The following is an 18,922-nucleotide window of genomic DNA, read 5'->3' on the forward strand; positions in this document are numbered from 1 at the left end:
ATATCAAACTCTCAAAAAATAATAGAATAGATAGAAAAGTAGGATACAGTAGACCTGAAAAGCACTATGTACCAATTCAACATAATTAAGACTTATACAATTTTTACATAATATCAGGGTACAAATTCTATTCAACTTCCCATAGAATATAAACCAGGAGACACTGGAACATATCCAGAGACATAAAACAAGGGGCAAAAATTTCACGGTCTAAAGGTATTTAAAATACAGAGCCTGTTGTCTTACTGTGGGATTATGTTAGACGTCAATATCAAAAGATATTTGAAAATAACCTACATATTTTCAAGTGCAATGTGACATTTACCAAGAGAGAACTTCGACTTAGCCATTGAAAGCCTCAATAAAGTTAAAAGACTGAAAAAGACAGAGTGTGATTGAAGAGAAGCATTTCAAAATGAGCAATTAATATCAAAATGAGAGATTAATATCAAAGACACTTTAAAAACATCAGGTATTTGGAAATTAAATGTCTATTTTTAAATGATAGGTGTATCTAAGAAGCCATAACAAGAAAAATTAGAAAACATTGGCAACAGAGTAAAATGAAGAGAATTTATCAGAATTTGTTGCATGCAGCTGAAGCTGCTAGATGCAATTACATGCAATGCCGAATCTTGAATAAGGTATGAAAACAAATAATGGACACCAGCATAAGATTTTGTGAAATTTGAAAAAAATCTGTACTTTAGTTAATAATACTGTATCACATCTTCAATTCCTGTTTTGTTTTTTTTTGTTTTTTTTTTTTACAACACATGGTATTTCTTTATATTCTCAGAATTGGATTACAAGTTTCAAGCCTCATTCAAAAAAAATTTTTTTAATCACTAAGCTAATAAGCTTTCTAGACTTTTAGCAGTAATACTAGATGCCAGAATAAATAGAACTATATCAAAGTTTTGAGTGAATATAAATTAGAATTCTAGTATTCTATTCATACTCAGACAAACAAGTGGAACCAAAATGTCAAAATTTTTAGCTAGGCAAAAATTCATAAGTTTTTAAAATACGTATTACATTATACACATACATATACCATTCACATATGGTGCTCAGTTATATCCAACTCTTTGCAACTCTTTGTACTGTAGTTTGCCAGGCTCCTCTGTCCATGGGATTTTTCAGGCAAGAATACTGAAGTGGGTTGCCATTTCCTCCTCTAGGGGATCTTCCCAACCCAGGGATCAAACCTATGTCTCCTGCATGACAGGCAGATTCTTTACTGCTGAGCCATTGGGGAAGCCCCCAATTTATATATATATACAAAAACTTTTCTACTACACTTGATAAAGGCCTGAGAAAGAATAAAGAGAGAGAGAGAGAAATTGGAAACATAAACTAAATGAAATAGGCAGGCTCACTAAATTCTTCATGAAACTGGGAGAATATGAAGGTCAGGCTTCCTCCAGAATCTAACTCAGGCCCTGCCCCATTCTGTGACATGTGTTCTCTGGGCTTCTGATCATTATAGTTTGGACTTTCGGTTTCATAAGCTCTAAGAACACAGGAGTCACATCTAGTGCTGAGAATTCCAGATGCAAGTAGGTGCTTTAAAAATGCTGATAATGATGTCAACAGAAGCAACATCACTCTCTTGGTATTGTCTTAGGGTAATTATATCTGTATCTAAAAGTTACAGAGGGCTTCCCCAGTGGCTCAGATGGTAAAGAATCTGCCTGCAAAGTGGGAGACTGGGGTTCGATCCCTGGGTCAGGATAATCCCCTGGAGAAAGGAATGTCAACCAACTCCAGTATTCTTGCCTGGAGAATCCCATGGACAGAGGAGGCTGGTGGGCTATAGTCCATGCAGTCACAGAGAATTGGACATGACTGAGCAACTACACTTTCACTTTCACAACGGTTACTCTCCAGGCAGTAAACAGAATTTCTGACTCTGTGCTGGATCCCCCCTCTTCTCTCTTATATCCACTACTGAAAGACTTTACATCAATCTCTACAACAGTCTGGAATATCCTTGTACCGTGCACACTGGCCACTTTCTTCCGCTTGTGCTAAATACTAACTCAGAGTAGCAAGCAAGATGGTGATTGTCCTTCCAAAAGACTCGAAGAAGAACAGCAGGGAGCACCTGTTCTCAAACTTGAACAGATATCAGAATCACCTGAAGAGCTTGTTCAAACACAGATTACTGCTGCCCCACCCCAGGGTCTCTGATTCAGTAGCTTTAAGGTGGAAGCTGAGAATTAACATCTCTAATAATGTAATAATAATGTTTCTAATAATGTAATAACCAGGTGATGCTGATGCTGCTAGTCCCACCCTGAGAACCACTGGCACTGATGATAGTCACAGACCCAGTCATTAGACCAGAGAGATCTAGATTCAAGTCCCAGCTTGACCATTTATCGTGTAACCATGGATGCATTACTGAATCCCTCTAATCCTCACTTTCTTCATCTATTAAAAAAAAAAAAAAAAAGAGGAATAATAGTACCAGATAATAATAACACAAGATAATGTATGGTGATAGACAAGGGTGCATACAAACCACCCCCTTCCTCTACAGAGAAGGAACCCCTTTACCTATGCCATGCTCTGCCCTCCCTCAAGGATACAGGATGCTCTCTGTGACTGTCCCTGGCAGGGCTGCTGTGGGACATTTGGGTGGTGGGCAGGGCACAGTGAATTCAGCCTCCACCTGCCTCTGTCCAGAAGCATCCTGTCTACAAGGAGGGATAACCAGGCAACTTCTGACACTTCTGCAAGATCAGTATCCCACATGGCTTGCTTCCCTGAGACTGACAGGTTATTAATTCATCCCCAACCACACAGCACTAATGGGGAACTCCAGAGTTTGGACAACACATCATCAGACTCTTCTACCACCGACGTGCCCTTGGAATTTTGGTTTATCCCTTTCCTATGGCTGCTATAACAAATGACCACAACTTGGTAGCTTAAAACATACACATTCATTCTTATTAGCATTTACCTAACATTAATTAATTAAACTATTCATTTGCTCACCTTTTCACTAAATATTAATACTATGTGCCAAGTACTGTCTAGACACAGGGAATATAATGAATGAGGAACCCTGCCTTTACAGCTTTTACACTGCAATGGTAGCTCAGTCAGTAAAGAATCTGCCTGCAGTACTGGAGACCAGGGTTCAATCCTGGAGTCAGGAAGATCCCCTTGGAGAAGGAAATGGCAACCCACTCCAGTATTCTTGCCTGCAAAAAATCCCATGGACAGAGGAGCCTGGTGGGCTACAGTCCATGGGTCGCAACAGTCAGACATGATTTAGTGACTAAACCACCACCAGAAACAGATAAATGCTAGAGAGAAAGTAACCTAACCTAGCAACATAGACTATGAAGAAAAAAAAATAATAATAACAGAGAGGAAATACTATCCATGCATATAGTAGAGTGAGTTGTCAGTCCTCTGGGCAGGAGGTTAGGAGTGGAAGGACAGAGTTGGAGAAAGGGGCTCGGAAGTGCCAGGAGTTTCTCTGGCCTAGAGTCTTGGGTTCAATAAGCTGGGGAGCAGATAGAGAGACGAGCTAACGGTGCAGACCAGGGCCCAGCTGTGAATGGCCCCAAGTGCCCTGTAAAGGATCTAGACAGCATCATGTGCTCTGGAGAGCCACTGAAAAGTTTAAGCAGCCCTTCCTCAATATCCCATCCCCCAACAGCAACCAGGGCTCCAAGCAGGAAATCATGGATGCTTTGGCCGCCTTTTCCACATCTAAGCATCAAACTTGGCAGACTTCGCTGTGAAGTGGTACTGGTTTCTTTAAGCACCTCCTGCCTTTTCTTCCTCACTGAGACCCTTTGTGATTTATACTTTAAGAATTTTACTTTTAGAGCCTCCTCATATAGTGAGCCATCATCTCCCTTAGACTCCCTGTCAATTTCATTTTTAAAGTACTTTCTCTTAAAAATACTGTTAAACCCCCTGGATCACATTTAACCCCCTACTCTTTATGGTTCTTTTTATGAGGTTGTCCAAAAGATAGATCTACTATATTAACTATTAGTGCCTTAGGTAGCTCACAGTAATTCTGAATGCTCAGGCAGTTATTCTTTTTTTCCAGCCCTGGTGGTTTCTCTGAAAAGTGGGTTGATGAAAACTGTGATGTGAATTTAGTTGGGAATACCTGATTGCCTGGATGTGGGGTCCCTGTCTGCTTCATCCCTCCACTTTACCTCCTGAAACATAACACTCCTACTTAGCATGCTTTTGTCAACCAGTATCATTCTCTCTGTGAACTTCAATAAATTGGCAGTACATTTCTGTGCTGGAAAGACATTTTGCATTAAAAATTGGACTCACAGCGGGCAATCTGCCTGGGGACCACATGTCTAGGAAAGCAGTCATTTTTAACTACGGATATCACAAGTCTAGATAGAATAGGGCTAGTGTATTCTGAAGTGCAACTGTCTAGCCTACTGGAAGCAACATTACTGTACTGCATGTTGGTAATTAACCTTGTCAACTAACTTTCGGAACAATTCCAGCTTAATGCCTACACTCATATCTTGGGTTCTATAGCTGTTGTTTCTGGATCTCATTATATTCCATTTGCAACCTGCATCCCTTGCCAGCACTCCCCAATTTGCTTGCCCTATTTGCCTTGTTTTCCCTGTAGCATTGATTAGCTTCTAATTAGACAAAGTTTACTAGCTCATTGTACTTGTGGTTTACTCTCTACCTCCTGTGTTTGAACTAGGGCAGAGACTTGTGTCTAGCCCACCACTGTGTCCCAAATCCCTGGAAGCGTGCCTGGCATGCAGTAGGTGATCAAAAATTATGTTAAATGAATGAATGCATACATTTCCAGGGAGCTATCTACTACCAGGTGACTTTGGGGCATTCCTGACTCCAAATAGATTATTTACCAAAATGTTTTGACAACTTTCATTGTTTAGTCACTGAGTCGTGTTCAACTCTTTGTGACCCCATGGAGCTCTAGAATTTTAATATGTGAGCTAAGTTGAATGTCACTATCAACAGCCTTCTGGTATCAAGTCCTTTGCCAACCAAGAAAAAGCACGGCTTCTATCATCTCTGGGTATTGTTTTGCCTTTATTTCTCTCTACAGTTTTCCCAAATGATTATTTCTTTTCCCCTCAGCAGAGCTGAATATGCACACGCAACAGGCAAATTGAGTGATTTGGGGCAAACTGTGTAAACTCTCATTTTCAGCTTTTTCATCTGTAAAAACGGGATCTCCTAGATGAATATCAGCTTGCCTGATAGTTAACTGATGAAACTTTCTTGAGAAATATAGACTTTTCAAAGTGCTAGCTCTCCTGAACACAAATCATATCAAACTCATGCTCTCACCTTACCAGGCACTTAGCCAGATTGATTAGCATTGATTATAAGGACACTGCTCACTGCACCTTCCACAAGCATAGCCTCTGCCAGTGTGATGCGCCTTTAACCTACTAATGCTAGTTCACTTATCTGAGACTCATCACTGATTGAAAAGCATGTTATAGGATGGGCACGAAGCACAAGTAAGCATCTGAAATCACTATGATAAGAGCCCTTTGTAACAGCTGACCTTCCTTCCACATGGGTTTTATATTTGAATGTCTACAGATGTTTGACTTTTCTGCCAAACAGCCATCCAGCCAAGCACAGGATGGCCCCTCCACCGGAATGTAGGTGATGACATTTCTTTCACGTCTTGGCATCTAAACATGACACTCTATCTGGTAATAATGCACTGAGCGCCTGATTGCTTATGGCATGGCTCTTGGCGGAATGGGCTGTGAACGCCTGCACTATAGTTTACTCCATCAACTCTTGTTATACGTGCGTCGGATAGGGAACACAGCTGCTCACTGTTGAGCAGACCCAGAAAACAACCACTGTCAAAATCCTGCCTGGGCATCTGTATAAACACACAGCACCATCCCGGGAGCTGTGCATTTTCAAAACATGTGCCAGTTCATCCCAACCAGCTTCCCTCACATTCTCAGGCCCTATCAATGCTACCACCACTTCTTTAATCCCTAAAGCTCAAGTCCATGGATTTGATTTCTTGTTCTCAGGTCATCTCCTGTGTGCTGGAGCCATCATTTACCAACAATCAGTAATTGTATTTATTCAAAGCTTATTATATGTCAGGCAGACTCCATGCTAAGTGCTTTTGAGTCGTTTATCAAATAGTTGTCACAACAACTCTATACAGTAGGGCTATTTGTATTCCATTTTGCAGCTATGGAAATGAAGTTAGAAGTAGAGCCCCAGATCACACACAGAAAGCGGTAAAGTCAGAATATGGATCCAACTTTGTCCGTCACTAAACTGTACTGTATTCCCTCCTGTGGAGCATTAATCATCATATCTTCCCCTTCTTTATAAGGCATTTTGAAGTTTCCAAAACACTGTCACAAAGCATAGCACTTGATCCTCCAAATAAACTAGAGAACCAGGCAGGATATGTTTTATCCCCACTGTCACAGAAGTAACTAAAGCTCAGCAATTACCTATTTACTCGAAGCCACATGTGCCTGAGTCTTGGACTCAAATCTGATTCTTTTCACTATTCTCATAAATATGTTTTTTCTTTTCATAGTAGTTATTTCTTCTTTGGAAATGACTGATATGTGAAATTTACTCAGAAGCCATTTTGGCCTACTAACTACAAAGACATTTCTGACAGGATTTTCCAAAAATGGAGGAGAATGAGTTCTCCCTTTTCGTTTTCATTCAAACAGTGGGCAGTCACTGGACTGGAAACCACTGAGACGATTAAGCCTGATCCATAAGGGACGGGGAGTAGTGAGAGTAGATAAGCTCCAAAATCCCCCTCTCCCTGAGAGCCTGTGACTCTGTTTCCTCAAACCACCTTATCGTCATGATTTGGGTTGCAACAGCTCCAACTCCCTCATTCCAGGATTTCTGAGGCAACTTCAGAGCTGACTTTTCAGACTGTGCCCCCCAGTTCAGTCAGTCTCCCCTGAACAGGGTGATCATCCACCAAAGTTATTCTCATCAGTGACACTATGCCTAGATCTCCCACAGCTCACTTTGGCCAACCCCACGCATCTGATACACCTCTGTCTGATGTTCCATGATCTGTATCCTCTCTCCAAACTCAGATTTTGCTTCAGTCCATCCAAACATTTTCCTGAGTCACAGAGACATGCCTCATCCAGTCTCCCAATCCTTTGCTTTCTAAGTGTTCCCCTCCCGAAATATGCTCCATTTCCCCTATATTTTTCAGGCCCAAGTCACTGATTTCAGTACAACAAACAAATATTTATTGAATTTCTCCCCCCAAAACACAAAACAAGTCTAGGAACTATCTTCTACTGATGCGGTAAAGCCACGAGGACCCAAAACTAAACAAGAAATGGCCCTGTCTTCAGGGAGGGGTACGATGAGAACTGGATGCCCTGGGCAACCATTAAGTTTTGAACACTTGAGTCTATACAACTTAGCAACTGAACAGCAGCAGCAGCATAGCTCATTCATGCTGCTGTACAGCAGAAACGAGCACAATATTGAAAAGCTATTATACTCCAACTTAAAAATAAATGAAAAAAAAAAAAAAGAATAGTGCAGGTTGCACAACTGAGGTGCCTAGGATTGCGGAACTTATCCCCATACACACACACACACAAACACCCCACCAGTTATTCGAATTTCCGGTATTGTGGAAGAGGCGCATGAGAAGTGAGCAGGGCCTGGGATAAATACCATCTCCACTGTCTTCTGGGGAAAGGAGTGCTGCAAAACCAGGATTAAAGAAGCAGAGTTTGGAATCTAACCTCTTAGGTTTAAGTCCCAGCTCTGCCACCAGCTGGGTGACTGTAATAGGTCACTTCATATCTCATTGACTCAACTTTCTCAACAGAAAAATTAGGATCATTTTTAAAAAACAAAATACCAGCTGTACACAGAGTCCTCCTTTCCCCATGGGATTATTATAAGGACTGATTTAATACATGCCAAGTGCTCAGGACAATTCCAAGCATTCGGCCATTAGTGAGTAAGTGTGAGCTATTTGGATTATCACTAATTAAGTGATCTTTGACAGATTAAATTTCCTGAGCCTCAGTTTCCTCATCTTCAAAATGAGAGCAGTGCTTACATCTACAAGTTGGCTCTGAGAATTAAATGTGGAACCATCGAGAAAGCACCCAGCAGCTATCCCAGAAAAGGTCCCCTTATACCTGATCCATGACCTGGACTTCTAATCCCCAAAACACACGTGTCATCCTTCTCCTGTCCCTGTTCCTCTTAGCAGTTCTGCCTGCCCATCATTCATGCTACCGTAGTGAGCACTTGTATTTATCCCATAGAAAATGCTGGCATCTTACAAATTCATATTTAGGAAATTACAACCTAAATTACACTCGACGATTGCATAACCAAAAGTTCCCGAGCCCACAGGCAGCTCTTCCACAGCCCATCCCTGCCCATTTTGGTGAACAGTGAGTGGCAGAGAGAGAAACTGGCCCTCTCCTGCTCTGGGAGGACTAGGGGCCTCAGGCACATTGCACCGTGTAAAATCTGGTTAAGATAAATATCAAGAGCAGCCTTGAAAGGAAAAAGGAGTCAAAGCAGGTCAGACAGCCGCCAGAGGAAGTTTGAAAAGGGGAGGAGAGCCTGACTCATCAGCTCTGCCTGTGGGGATCTCAGGGAATTTATAGGGAGTGCCAGGCTTCTGGAGTCCTGGATGACGAGCCCCACCTCTCCGCCTGCTGGCTGCAGACCTGGGGCCAGGGGCTGGTCCCAGAGGGCACAGGACCCCCTACCATGGGGTCTGTTCCCCAACAGTGATGCTGAAGAGCCCCTCCCCTAGCCGGGACAATGATGTAAGTAAAGCAGGAAGATGCAGTGGCCCCTGGGGAGATGCTAAGGGTCTGCTTTGAGATGGGCTTGGCTGTGAAGAATGGTGGTCAGGCCCAGGGGAGAAGTTCCAGCACGTGTGCAAGTTTACACAGGAGAGAGCCCTGGGATTCACAGCTAGGACAGCTGGTTCCAACATATACAAGCACTTCACCTGTTCCAGCCTCGCTCCTCTCTCAGTGAAGAAAGGCCAGTGCATGGTCATCCAGGGGCTCAATGGGAAAGAGAGGAATCCTGAAGAGTGGAGAGGGAGGCTAGGGCATTCTATGGTGGTGCCAAGTGAGCTTCTAGTCCTGGATCCCATGCTCTGGGCAGAGCCTAAAGCTCTAATCAGATACAAACCATGCAGAAGGAGGCTGGTGGGCAGGGACACACCTGAGACTCTTCCCTCTGACACCCAGGGAGTCTGAGGCCCCTTGCCTCACAACACGAACTCCCCCACCCATCCCCCTGGCCACACACGGAGCACACAACACTCATAACCTACAACACCGCCCCCACTTCCACTGTTGTCTGCTTATGTGTGCCAGCGTCACTGAGACAGAGAGGGAACACTGTAATCTGTCCCAATGACAGCCAAGGAAAGAAGCTAGGGCCTGTCCTGGGCCTCTCACCTAAAGGAGAAGCGGGCTGTCCAAGAGCAGTGCCCACCCCAGCATGCGGCGCAGAATCCCACGCTCTGTGCCTGACTTAGTGAGACTCCACTTGGAAAAAGCCTCGTGTGCCTTCCCAAACTTCTACCTCAGCAGGCTGAGAAGGGCATAGTCACGGCCTCAGAAGTTTCCACAGCTAAATTCAGGGAAAGCTGCTGCTCTGATAGAGGGAGGCTGGCTCCAAGGGGCTGCTAATTATGTATGAAGATGACCTTGCCTTCATGAGGTACGTGAGGTGTGCAAGTTGTATCTTGCAGCTGAATTGCTTTGAGAAGGGAATGTTCTAGTTATACAGGTTGCTAATTTCAGTTGCCTCATTGCCACGGGCCTATGCAGGCAATACGTTCAAGTCCCCTCAAGGGTAGTGAAGAAGGCACAACTTGGGATCTAGTGAGACCAGGATATATGAGTGATGGTCAGAGAATTAACAATTTTGATGCTTAAATTCCCAATTAAGTTGATAGCTCCTACCCTGGCTCACACAGTAAAGAATGTGCCTGCAATGCAGACTCGAGTTCAATCTCTGGGTCAAGAAGATCCCCTGGAGAAAAGAGTGGCTACCTACTCCAGTATTCTTCCCTGGAGAAGGCCATGGACAGAGGAGCCAGGCAGGCTACAGTCCATGGGGTCGCAAAGAGTCGGACACAACTGAGCGACTAACACTTTCACTTCACCCTACCTTATTAATTTGACGTTTAATGAGATAACATGCCAATGTACATGATAACTGCAGCTGCCATTCTTTTATCCACTATGCAAGGCACTTTCAGGTCCGTTTTCTCATTTGATCCCCACCACATTCTGTGAGAAAGAAAATATTATCCACAATACACAGTACACAGAAGAGGAATGTCAGGGAAATATGTGACTTGATTAATGTCAGGCAGCTGGAGAAGGAAGCCAAAATCAAACCCAGGTGGTGGGGATAACTCTGAAATTTGTGCATTTACCCAAGACAATTATTCCTCCTAGGCTGGCACTCCATTGTAGGCACAAGGCAGACTTTGGTTCCCTGTCTTATTTCCATACTTGAGTCTTTTCAAAAGCACAATCTGGTTACTCTCAACAAAACATATGGCAGCCTGACTCATCAAATGCTTCCCTGGTCACTAAGGGACTGAGGTGTGCTGGGTGCCATGCTCCACTCAGACCTGTCACTAGGCAAACCAAACCATCTCTTAGAAGGCAGCATCCCCTGCCTGAGGATGGGGAGAGTTAATGATGACCCAATGAAAGACTAAGTTGTCAATTACCAGCTCAGGTGCAGATAGAGCCCTAAGCCTTGGAAGGCAACTTCTTTCTCTTTCCAGGAGCTTCTCTTTCTCTTAATTAGCAATTAGTCTGCAACTTAGAGTTAGCAGGCAGGGCTTGCAGAAAGGCTAAGGAAGGGAGAGGAAATATTAAGGAAGGAAAAGGAAAGATTAAGGAAGGGAGAGGAAAGATTAAGAGAGGAAGAGGAAAGACAAAGACAGTACGCTGGATGTGTTACTGCAGAGCAAGATTAGAAGGATAATTTGAGGATGTTCCTTCCCGGGGGCACTGGCATTGGGGAAGGGACAGTAGTGGTGCCTTGATGGGCTTAAGAGCATGGGTTTGGGCTTTTATGTTCATCTTATTTTTTAATTTTTAAAAAATTGTTATATAATTTTTAAAGGTGACTTTGCATTTACAGTTATTACAAAATATTGGCTATAGTCCCCATGTTGTAAAATACATCCTTGAGCCTATCTTGCATCCAGTAGTTTGTAACACCCACTCTCCCACCACTGTACTGCCCCTCCCGCTTCCACTGGTAACCACTAGTTTGCTCTCTGTATCCATGAGTCTGTTTCTTTTTTGTTATAGTCACTAGTTTAGATTCCACATACAAGAGATACCATACAGTACTTGTCTTTCTGACTTATTTCACTTAGTATAATAACCTCCTGGTCCATCCATGTTGTTGAAAATGGTAAAATTTTATTCTTTTTTATGGAATAGTAGTAGTGTTTTATACACACACACATATATATCCCATGTATCCAATCATCTGTTGATGGACACTTAGGTTACTTCCATATCTTGGCAATTGTAAACAATGCTGCTGTGAACACTGGGCTGCATTATCTATTCACACTGGCATTTAGGGGTTTTTTTGGATAGGTACTCGGGAGTGAAATTGCAGGGTCATATGGTAATCCTATTTTTCAGCTTTTTGAGAAACCTCCATACTGTTTTCCACAATGGCTGCACCAACTTATGTTAAAAAAAAAAAAAAAAGAGCAAGTTTTTTAACCAATAAAATAACCAACAACCAATAAAAGCGGTTATTTAGGGAGGCTCTCTGGGTCACTATAGCAAAGAAAGTGGATGATAACAAGTCTCATCTTGTGCTTGTGTTCAGGACTCCCACCATCACAGAACACATTTAGATTGTATTAGATCCTTGGGAAAGACTTTGGGTTCAACCAATTCATGGGCTAGTTTAGTTCAAAAGTGTCAGGAAGGCTCTGTGGGCCACAGCCCTGATAGTTTCACCTGCCATCTTCATCGGGTCTGAGGTGCAGGGAAATGATACAGTCCTCAAGGCCTCACAGCGCCCATGATCACTCTCGGGCTTGTAGGAAGCTCTAGTCAGCAACCTCTCCTCTCAGGTCACTGGTTGTCTCAACAAGCGTCACCCAAGCGTGACCTGCCCCAGGAAATCAGCCATGTTTTCCAAAAGGTAAACAAGTCATTCTCCCAAATTATGGTCACTTACTTCCAGCGCTGGGTACTGAACCTCACATAACCCCTTACCATGAACATATCCAAATCTGTACGGTTTCTCCCATGAGCGGTCTCTCTGGTACAAACGATGGGAACACTGAACACTGGGGGATAAAATCTTACCTCCGAGGAAGAGAGGGATGGAGTGCCCAGAAGAACCTGCAGTGAGCCTAGGTTCGCTTACAGGGAGAGCAGATAGCATTACAGCAGTTTGTACCCCTCCAATGGGTGAAAAAATGGCTCCTACCCACTGAACCCTGCTTGTGGGAAAGTGCTCACAGTTTCCCTCATCCACAGATTTAACAATAGGCTCTGTACATTTATTTTGTTTAATTACAAATAATAATCACACTCATGCCTCTTGTGTTCTCTTGTTCCTGATTCTAGAATCAACTGTTCAGTGTCTTTTTAATTTCAGCTTCCCTAACTAAGACTTAACAGTGATTTTTCACTAACATAAAGGCTATGCAAAATTCTCTTAATTGAGAAAAAGATATACAGGAACCAGTCCATCTATACTAAATTTTCATATAAATTGAGGGACCAGAGAGAGGTTACTATAATTCTGATTGTAAGCTATTTCTTAGGAGGTAGTTTATTTTGGTTTTGGACAGCAGTTAGGTATAGAAAAATCCCTTTGCAGAGCTCCAATCAATTATTTTATTCATTAAAAAAAAAGTGGGGGTTTCCCTTAAAAGCTTCTATCCTAGTGGACAGAATAAGCTATCTGTAAGATCTCTATTCAATAACCAGAATTGTCTTTTAATAAATGGTGGCTATTGTATCAGAGAAAATAAATGTGGAGGGCATATTCAGTCACTGAGTAAATCTGCTTAGTGCACCATGCCTGCTCAAAGTTCATTTGTTTACACAGTGAATTCCTTTTTGATACCCTTACCTCATCAAGTGGTTTAGAGCAGGCATGTGCTCCGTTCTTTCTCTTCATAAATAGCAAAGCTACTTGGAACTCCAAAAGTGGAAATGAATTTGTACCAGGGAAATCTTGCAGAAAGAGCATGGGCACAGACACATCTGAGTCACAACCCAACACTGTGACTGACCTAGTTGAATGAATTTATGCAAATTTTTCAACTCTCTGAGCCTCAGTTTCTCATTTATAAAACAAACTATTATTTGCCTTAAACATTATTGGCTTAGAACACTATTTCTAACATGGTAGGTGTCAGTGAATGGGAGTTTGTGTGATTGCTACATCACCACTCTATTCAGGTATGTTGGCCAAGACTTCACACTGGATAAATTTTTTTTAGGTTCTCACTAGTTATCTATTTTATATAATACAAAGCAGTGTATATATGTCAATCCCAATTTCCTAATTCATCCCATCCATCCCCTTCCCCACTTGGTATCTGGATATTTGTTCTCTACATCTGTGTCTCTATTTCTGCTTTGCAAACAAGTTCATCTGTATCATTTTTCTAGATTCTACACATAAGTGATATTATATGATACTTGTTTTTCCCTTTCTGATTTCACTCTGTATGACAGTCTTTAGGTCTGTCCATGTCTCTGCAAATGAAACAGTTGTCATTCCTTTTCATAGCTGAGTAATATTCCATTGTATATATGTACCACATCTTCTTTATCCATTCCTCTGTTGATGGACATTTAGGTTGCTTCAATGACCTGGAAGCAACCTAAATGTCCTGGACTATTTACCTATTGTAAGTACTGCTGCAATGAACACTGGGGTGCATACACTGGATACATTTTTTTTTAAAGAAGCCTGTGGTCAGGGTCCAAACAACAACAGTGGAAAAACTCAAAGGATCAACTCTTGATTCCTTACTCTTCATTCAGCATGCAGGTAGAGGGAAACAACATTTGCAATGTGTTAGATCCACACTTTATGATCTATCCTTTTTGCAGGAGTGCCAGGATATGTGGGGGGTGGGTGCCAGACTAGCCTTTCAGAGCATCTGCACAAACCACACAGAAGAACACTAGCGCCTGAAAATGAAAATGCGATGAGATCAGCAAAGATAAGTTTCATCAATTAGAAAAGCCTGTGGGGGAGTAAAAGCGGGAATCATTGGCAGGACACGAGAGAGCAGCACTAGCCCCAGACACCTCCAGGCTGTGGAAACACCTCTCCTTTGAGTCGCTTGATGTTCACTCTATCTTTGTAAATCCGAATGGAAAGGAAACAGTGTGCCAGCTGCCAGCTTTCTCCACTGTCACAAGCTTTATCCACTTCCTCACTTATCTCCATGAGTATAAGAGGTCTCCCAAGACTCTGAAACAAACTAGCTCTCCAAGATGGCTGGTGCTTTTCAAATGCATCTCCACAGGCTGATAATTCTGAGATTTTGGTTAAAATTAAGTATTGCCCTGCTAAGAAATAAACTCATTGTGTAGACTTCGTGTGTATGGCAAAATGTATATAATATAAAATTTACCATTTTAATAACCAACAAAGACCCACTGTATAGCACAGGGAACTCTGCTCCAGGTTATGTGGCAGCCTGGACAGGGAGGGAAGTTTCAGGGAGAATGGATACATGTATCTGTATGGCTGAGTCCCTTCACTGTCCACCTGAAACTATCACAACATTGTTAATTGGCTATGCCCCAATACAAAATGAAAAGTTTACAAATAAAATTTACCTTTTTAACCACTATTAATGTATAGACCTACAGCATTAATTACTATGCACACTGTATGCAACCCTTACCACCAAGGATACATCACAAGAACTTTTTCATATTCCCCAGCTGAAATTCTGTACCCTTTAGGGAGTTAACTCCCCCATTCTATTTCCCCAGCTCCTGGCAACCTCCCTTTTACTTTCTGTTTCTCTGAAGTTGATGACTCTAGGTACCTCGCATAAATGGAATCATATGATATTTGTCCTTTTGTGACTGATATATTTCACTTAGCATATGTCTTCAAGGTTCATCCATGTTGTAGCATGTATAAGAAATTTCCTTCCTTTTTAAGGATGAATAATTGTGTAGACTTTTAAGTGAAGATATTACAGTCTCAGTTGATGGCCTCATATTTTGAGTCTTGCTATAAAACTCCACACTTAACGAGGCCTTAAAACCTGAACTATTTCATTAGTATATAACTTACAACTAGTTGAAAGTATTACTGGGCATATTTATTTAAGGTAGTGAAACACAATAAATATATAGATTTTTTTTCATGAAAACTATCTTCACACAGTGGTTTCTTAAGTTGGAAACTAGTTACTGACATCCCTGCAGAGAAATAGTATTTGATTAGCACTTCTGGTTGTAGAGACATTCAGGAAGGTCACATTCTATGGTTTCTGGTATCTGAGTGCTAAGGCACTTAAACAGAGGTCTACAGATAATTCAGGTACCCCAAGAGAGAAAGCTGAGTGCAAAAGAACTGATGCTTTTGAACTGTGGTGTTGGAGAAGACTCTTGAGAGTCCGTTGGACTGCAAGGAGATCCAACCAGTCCATCCTAAAGGAGATCAGTCCTGGGTGTTCATTGGAGGGACAGATGTTGAAGCTGAAACTCCAATACTTTGGCCACCTGATGCAGAGAACTGACTCATTTGAAAAGACCCTAATGCTGGGTAAGATCGAGGGCAGAAGAAGAAGGGGACGACAGAGGATGGCATCACCGACACAATGGACATGGGTTTGGGTGGACTCCAGGAGTTGGTGATGGACAGGGAGGCCTGGCGTACTGCGGTTCATGAGGTCGCAAGGAGTCAGACACGACTGAGCAACTGAACTGAACTGAACTGAACTGAAGTTTGCTCACTGAAATAACTGGATCAAAAACCAAATGACTGTTTTCTTATCCCAGTGTCCCTCCTGATTTTCTCTAATTAATCACCCTTGATAAAAAGTTGTTTTAAACTCACATTATAATCTACTTATATGTTTAATTTACTGAGTTTATATATTTGCTTAAATATTACAATAAATGTGGCTCTAATCATTAAAGAAATATTACAAGGTACAAAAGAAAGCATAGCATTTCCACAGGAGACATGAAGCTCTTCTGGCCCATGTAAGCCTAAAAGATATTATCATGTGAGTCTTGACCAAATTTAGTATCTGTGGAGGATGTAATCAATGTTCACCTATTCTGGATGATTTCATAAAGTTTATTTATAACGTAGACTTGTTGAAACAAACACATTCCGCAATGTCATCAACAGGTAGAACGAGCAGACTAAGCCTCTTTTACAAGTATTAATTTTTAAGCTGTGTCTGCAGAGACATCATTCCCAACCAGGAGACCCTACTGTCTCAGTGTCCTTTGAATTATTAGAAGTTTAGAAAGAAACTAAAAGGAGAATGAAAATTTTTCTGATGACAGAAGAAAGATAATTTGGACATGATAATAATGAATGAAGACACCAGAAGGAAGAGCCTATAGGATGAGGTGGAGAACAAAAATACTGACCCCTGAAGTCTGTGCTAAAAGTGATTTTTCCTAAGAATTTTGTATATCACGCCTGTCATAAACATTCAGCTTCATTGTGCAATGAAGACAGATGACAAGAATTTATTGTTCCAACAATCAAAAAAAAAAAAAGTACGTTGTTGGAATCTGGGGTTTTTTTTTTTTTTTGGTTTCAAATGTGCACTGGAACTTTTGTGCCTCCAAGGGCTTGGGGTAGTAGTTTATGTAACTAATCAGACATCTACATAAATATGAGAAATGGGGCAGGTTCCTCTCTTCTCATCTGTTCCAAAGCCAGAACTTGCTCTCAAGTTAAGAGGCGTGCAGACAGGAGAGAGATGAACAGTTTAGCTGTCCTACGCTGACTCTTACATAATATGAGGTTTTCTCCATTTAGTTTCCAAATGGTAGGAGGGAAAAGGCTTAAAGAGTCACTTATTAGGGAAGAAAAATGCTTGGGAAGGTTTTAAGTTGGGGAGAACTTTTACAGATCAGAGGATGAAGAGGTGAAGAAAACATTAAAGAAAGACTGGTGGGGAAATACCCTGAGGAAAGACTAAAAGCATTAGATGGAGAGTTGACAATGGCCAGGAAAAAAAAAATTAACTTCCTCAAAGACAGGGGACAAGTGAACAGTCAATAACACAGGAATTTTGACATTGAAAAAGAAAATAAAAAAAGATGCCGGGGATACTCAGTATCTTAACAGCAAATTAGGTAGTGACGTCACATTCTGAGAAACAGTGGGGATAAAATGGGTGGGACTTGGGTCTTGGAAAGGTTGGCCTAGTCCAAATAAGGAATGCAAGAGGGAACTAGACAGATGAATGAAAAAGATGACCAAGCAGCCTAGGGCTCCACCTAGGGTAAGCTAGATTCATAGTGGGCCATAAGAAGGTTGTGTTTGGAGTGTGTACTTGAAATCTCACTCGAGATGGGGCAATTCCAAGTGATGATTATATCTAAGTTGGCATTCTGTGAACACCGACAGAGGCCATAATAGGTGAGCAGATCAAGAAGTAGAAGTCCAAGCTGTCAGTGCCACCTACTGGCTTACGGAAGCCAAAGAGGAGGCAAATCAGATACAGAGTAGAATTTAAAATTTTCACAGTAATAACTGGATAACTCTTGCTTGACCTAGCCATGCATCACCTGTAATTACAAAGGAGATTCTGGGTATAGATACAGGATAACTCTCAGAACCAGCTAAGTAGCATTCGATTTAGCAGAGCAAGGTGTACTTAGTTTAAAATCCTACCCTAGCACTGCCTCTGATATATCATGGAGGTTAAGGTAGATGGATACTAGGAGCTGGGAGACCCACATCACTGTGTCAGTTCCTACAGGCATGGGTGCCAAGGCAAAGGGATGGTCTTTGCCTCTAGGTCTAGCAGAGTCTAGCATATGCCCTTGCTTTTTGGTTTAAGACTTTAACCTAGACTGTCCAAAAAGTCAAAGGCATGTGGCCAGCATTTGTATTATAACTATTTCTTTACAGATCATTTTACCGCAAAATCTTTGCAAACCCAAGAAAAGGGCCTCTTAAGATTTGTGTATCTAAATCTCACCGAGTACCTGGCACACAGAAGTTCAAAAAATATCCATGGAATGAATGAATGAGTGAGCTGTGTTCTCCATGATCCTACATTTCTCTAGAATACACTTTCTTTGGGTTTAGGAGTCTCTGTGACTATCTCCCATTCCTGTTGCCCTCAGCACACATCTTTTGAAAGACACATAGCTGTCATCTAACTCTAAACACAGATCATTTTCATTGGCCGTGCAGGCATGATCTGCTTCTTCCCACCTGGTCCACCCTGGGTCCTCCTCTGCTCTTTATCCTGCTGATGCCTGGGCTGAAAATCACACTGCTCAACTGACTGTGCTTCCCTCAGCAAAAATGGAAGAGATTTCAGCAAGGGTAATAACAAAGAGGTGAAATGGGGGAGTCTGAGTAAATAAAAAGAAGCCTGAAGAAATACAATGCCTGTATTGTAATTGAGTGAGACAGCCCCATCTTGAAACCACCACTCCTACTAGACAGAAATCCCAGCTTTTTCTGCCTCAAGATGCTGAAAAGTATAACTAGTCCATTCTAACACTTTTGCGTGAATTAGTAAAGGATGCTGCTCCCTACAGAGGCAGAGGCTGCCCACACCAGCGTGCCTGGCTTGGTGAGATGAACCTGGGGGGAGCAGTGGTTTTCCGCCTCAACTAGATTTGGGCTTTTAGCGCAGTGAACAACC

General features: G+C 42.0%; 1 protein-coding gene across 4 annotated transcripts in view; it reads left to right on the forward strand.

The window, feature by feature from the left end:
• Positions 1-18,922, forward strand: part of PCSK5 (proprotein convertase subtilisin/kexin type 5) — a 519,845-nt gene that overhangs the window by 389,706 nt on the left and 111,217 nt on the right. The gene's annotated exons all lie outside the window — the stretch shown is intronic.

Source organism: Bos indicus, chromosome 8 (genome assembly GCF_029378745.1).
Source record: "Bos indicus isolate NIAB-ARS_2022 breed Sahiwal x Tharparkar chromosome 8, NIAB-ARS_B.indTharparkar_mat_pri_1.0, whole genome shotgun sequence".
NCBI lineage: Eukaryota > Metazoa > Chordata > Mammalia > Artiodactyla > Bovidae > Bos > Bos indicus.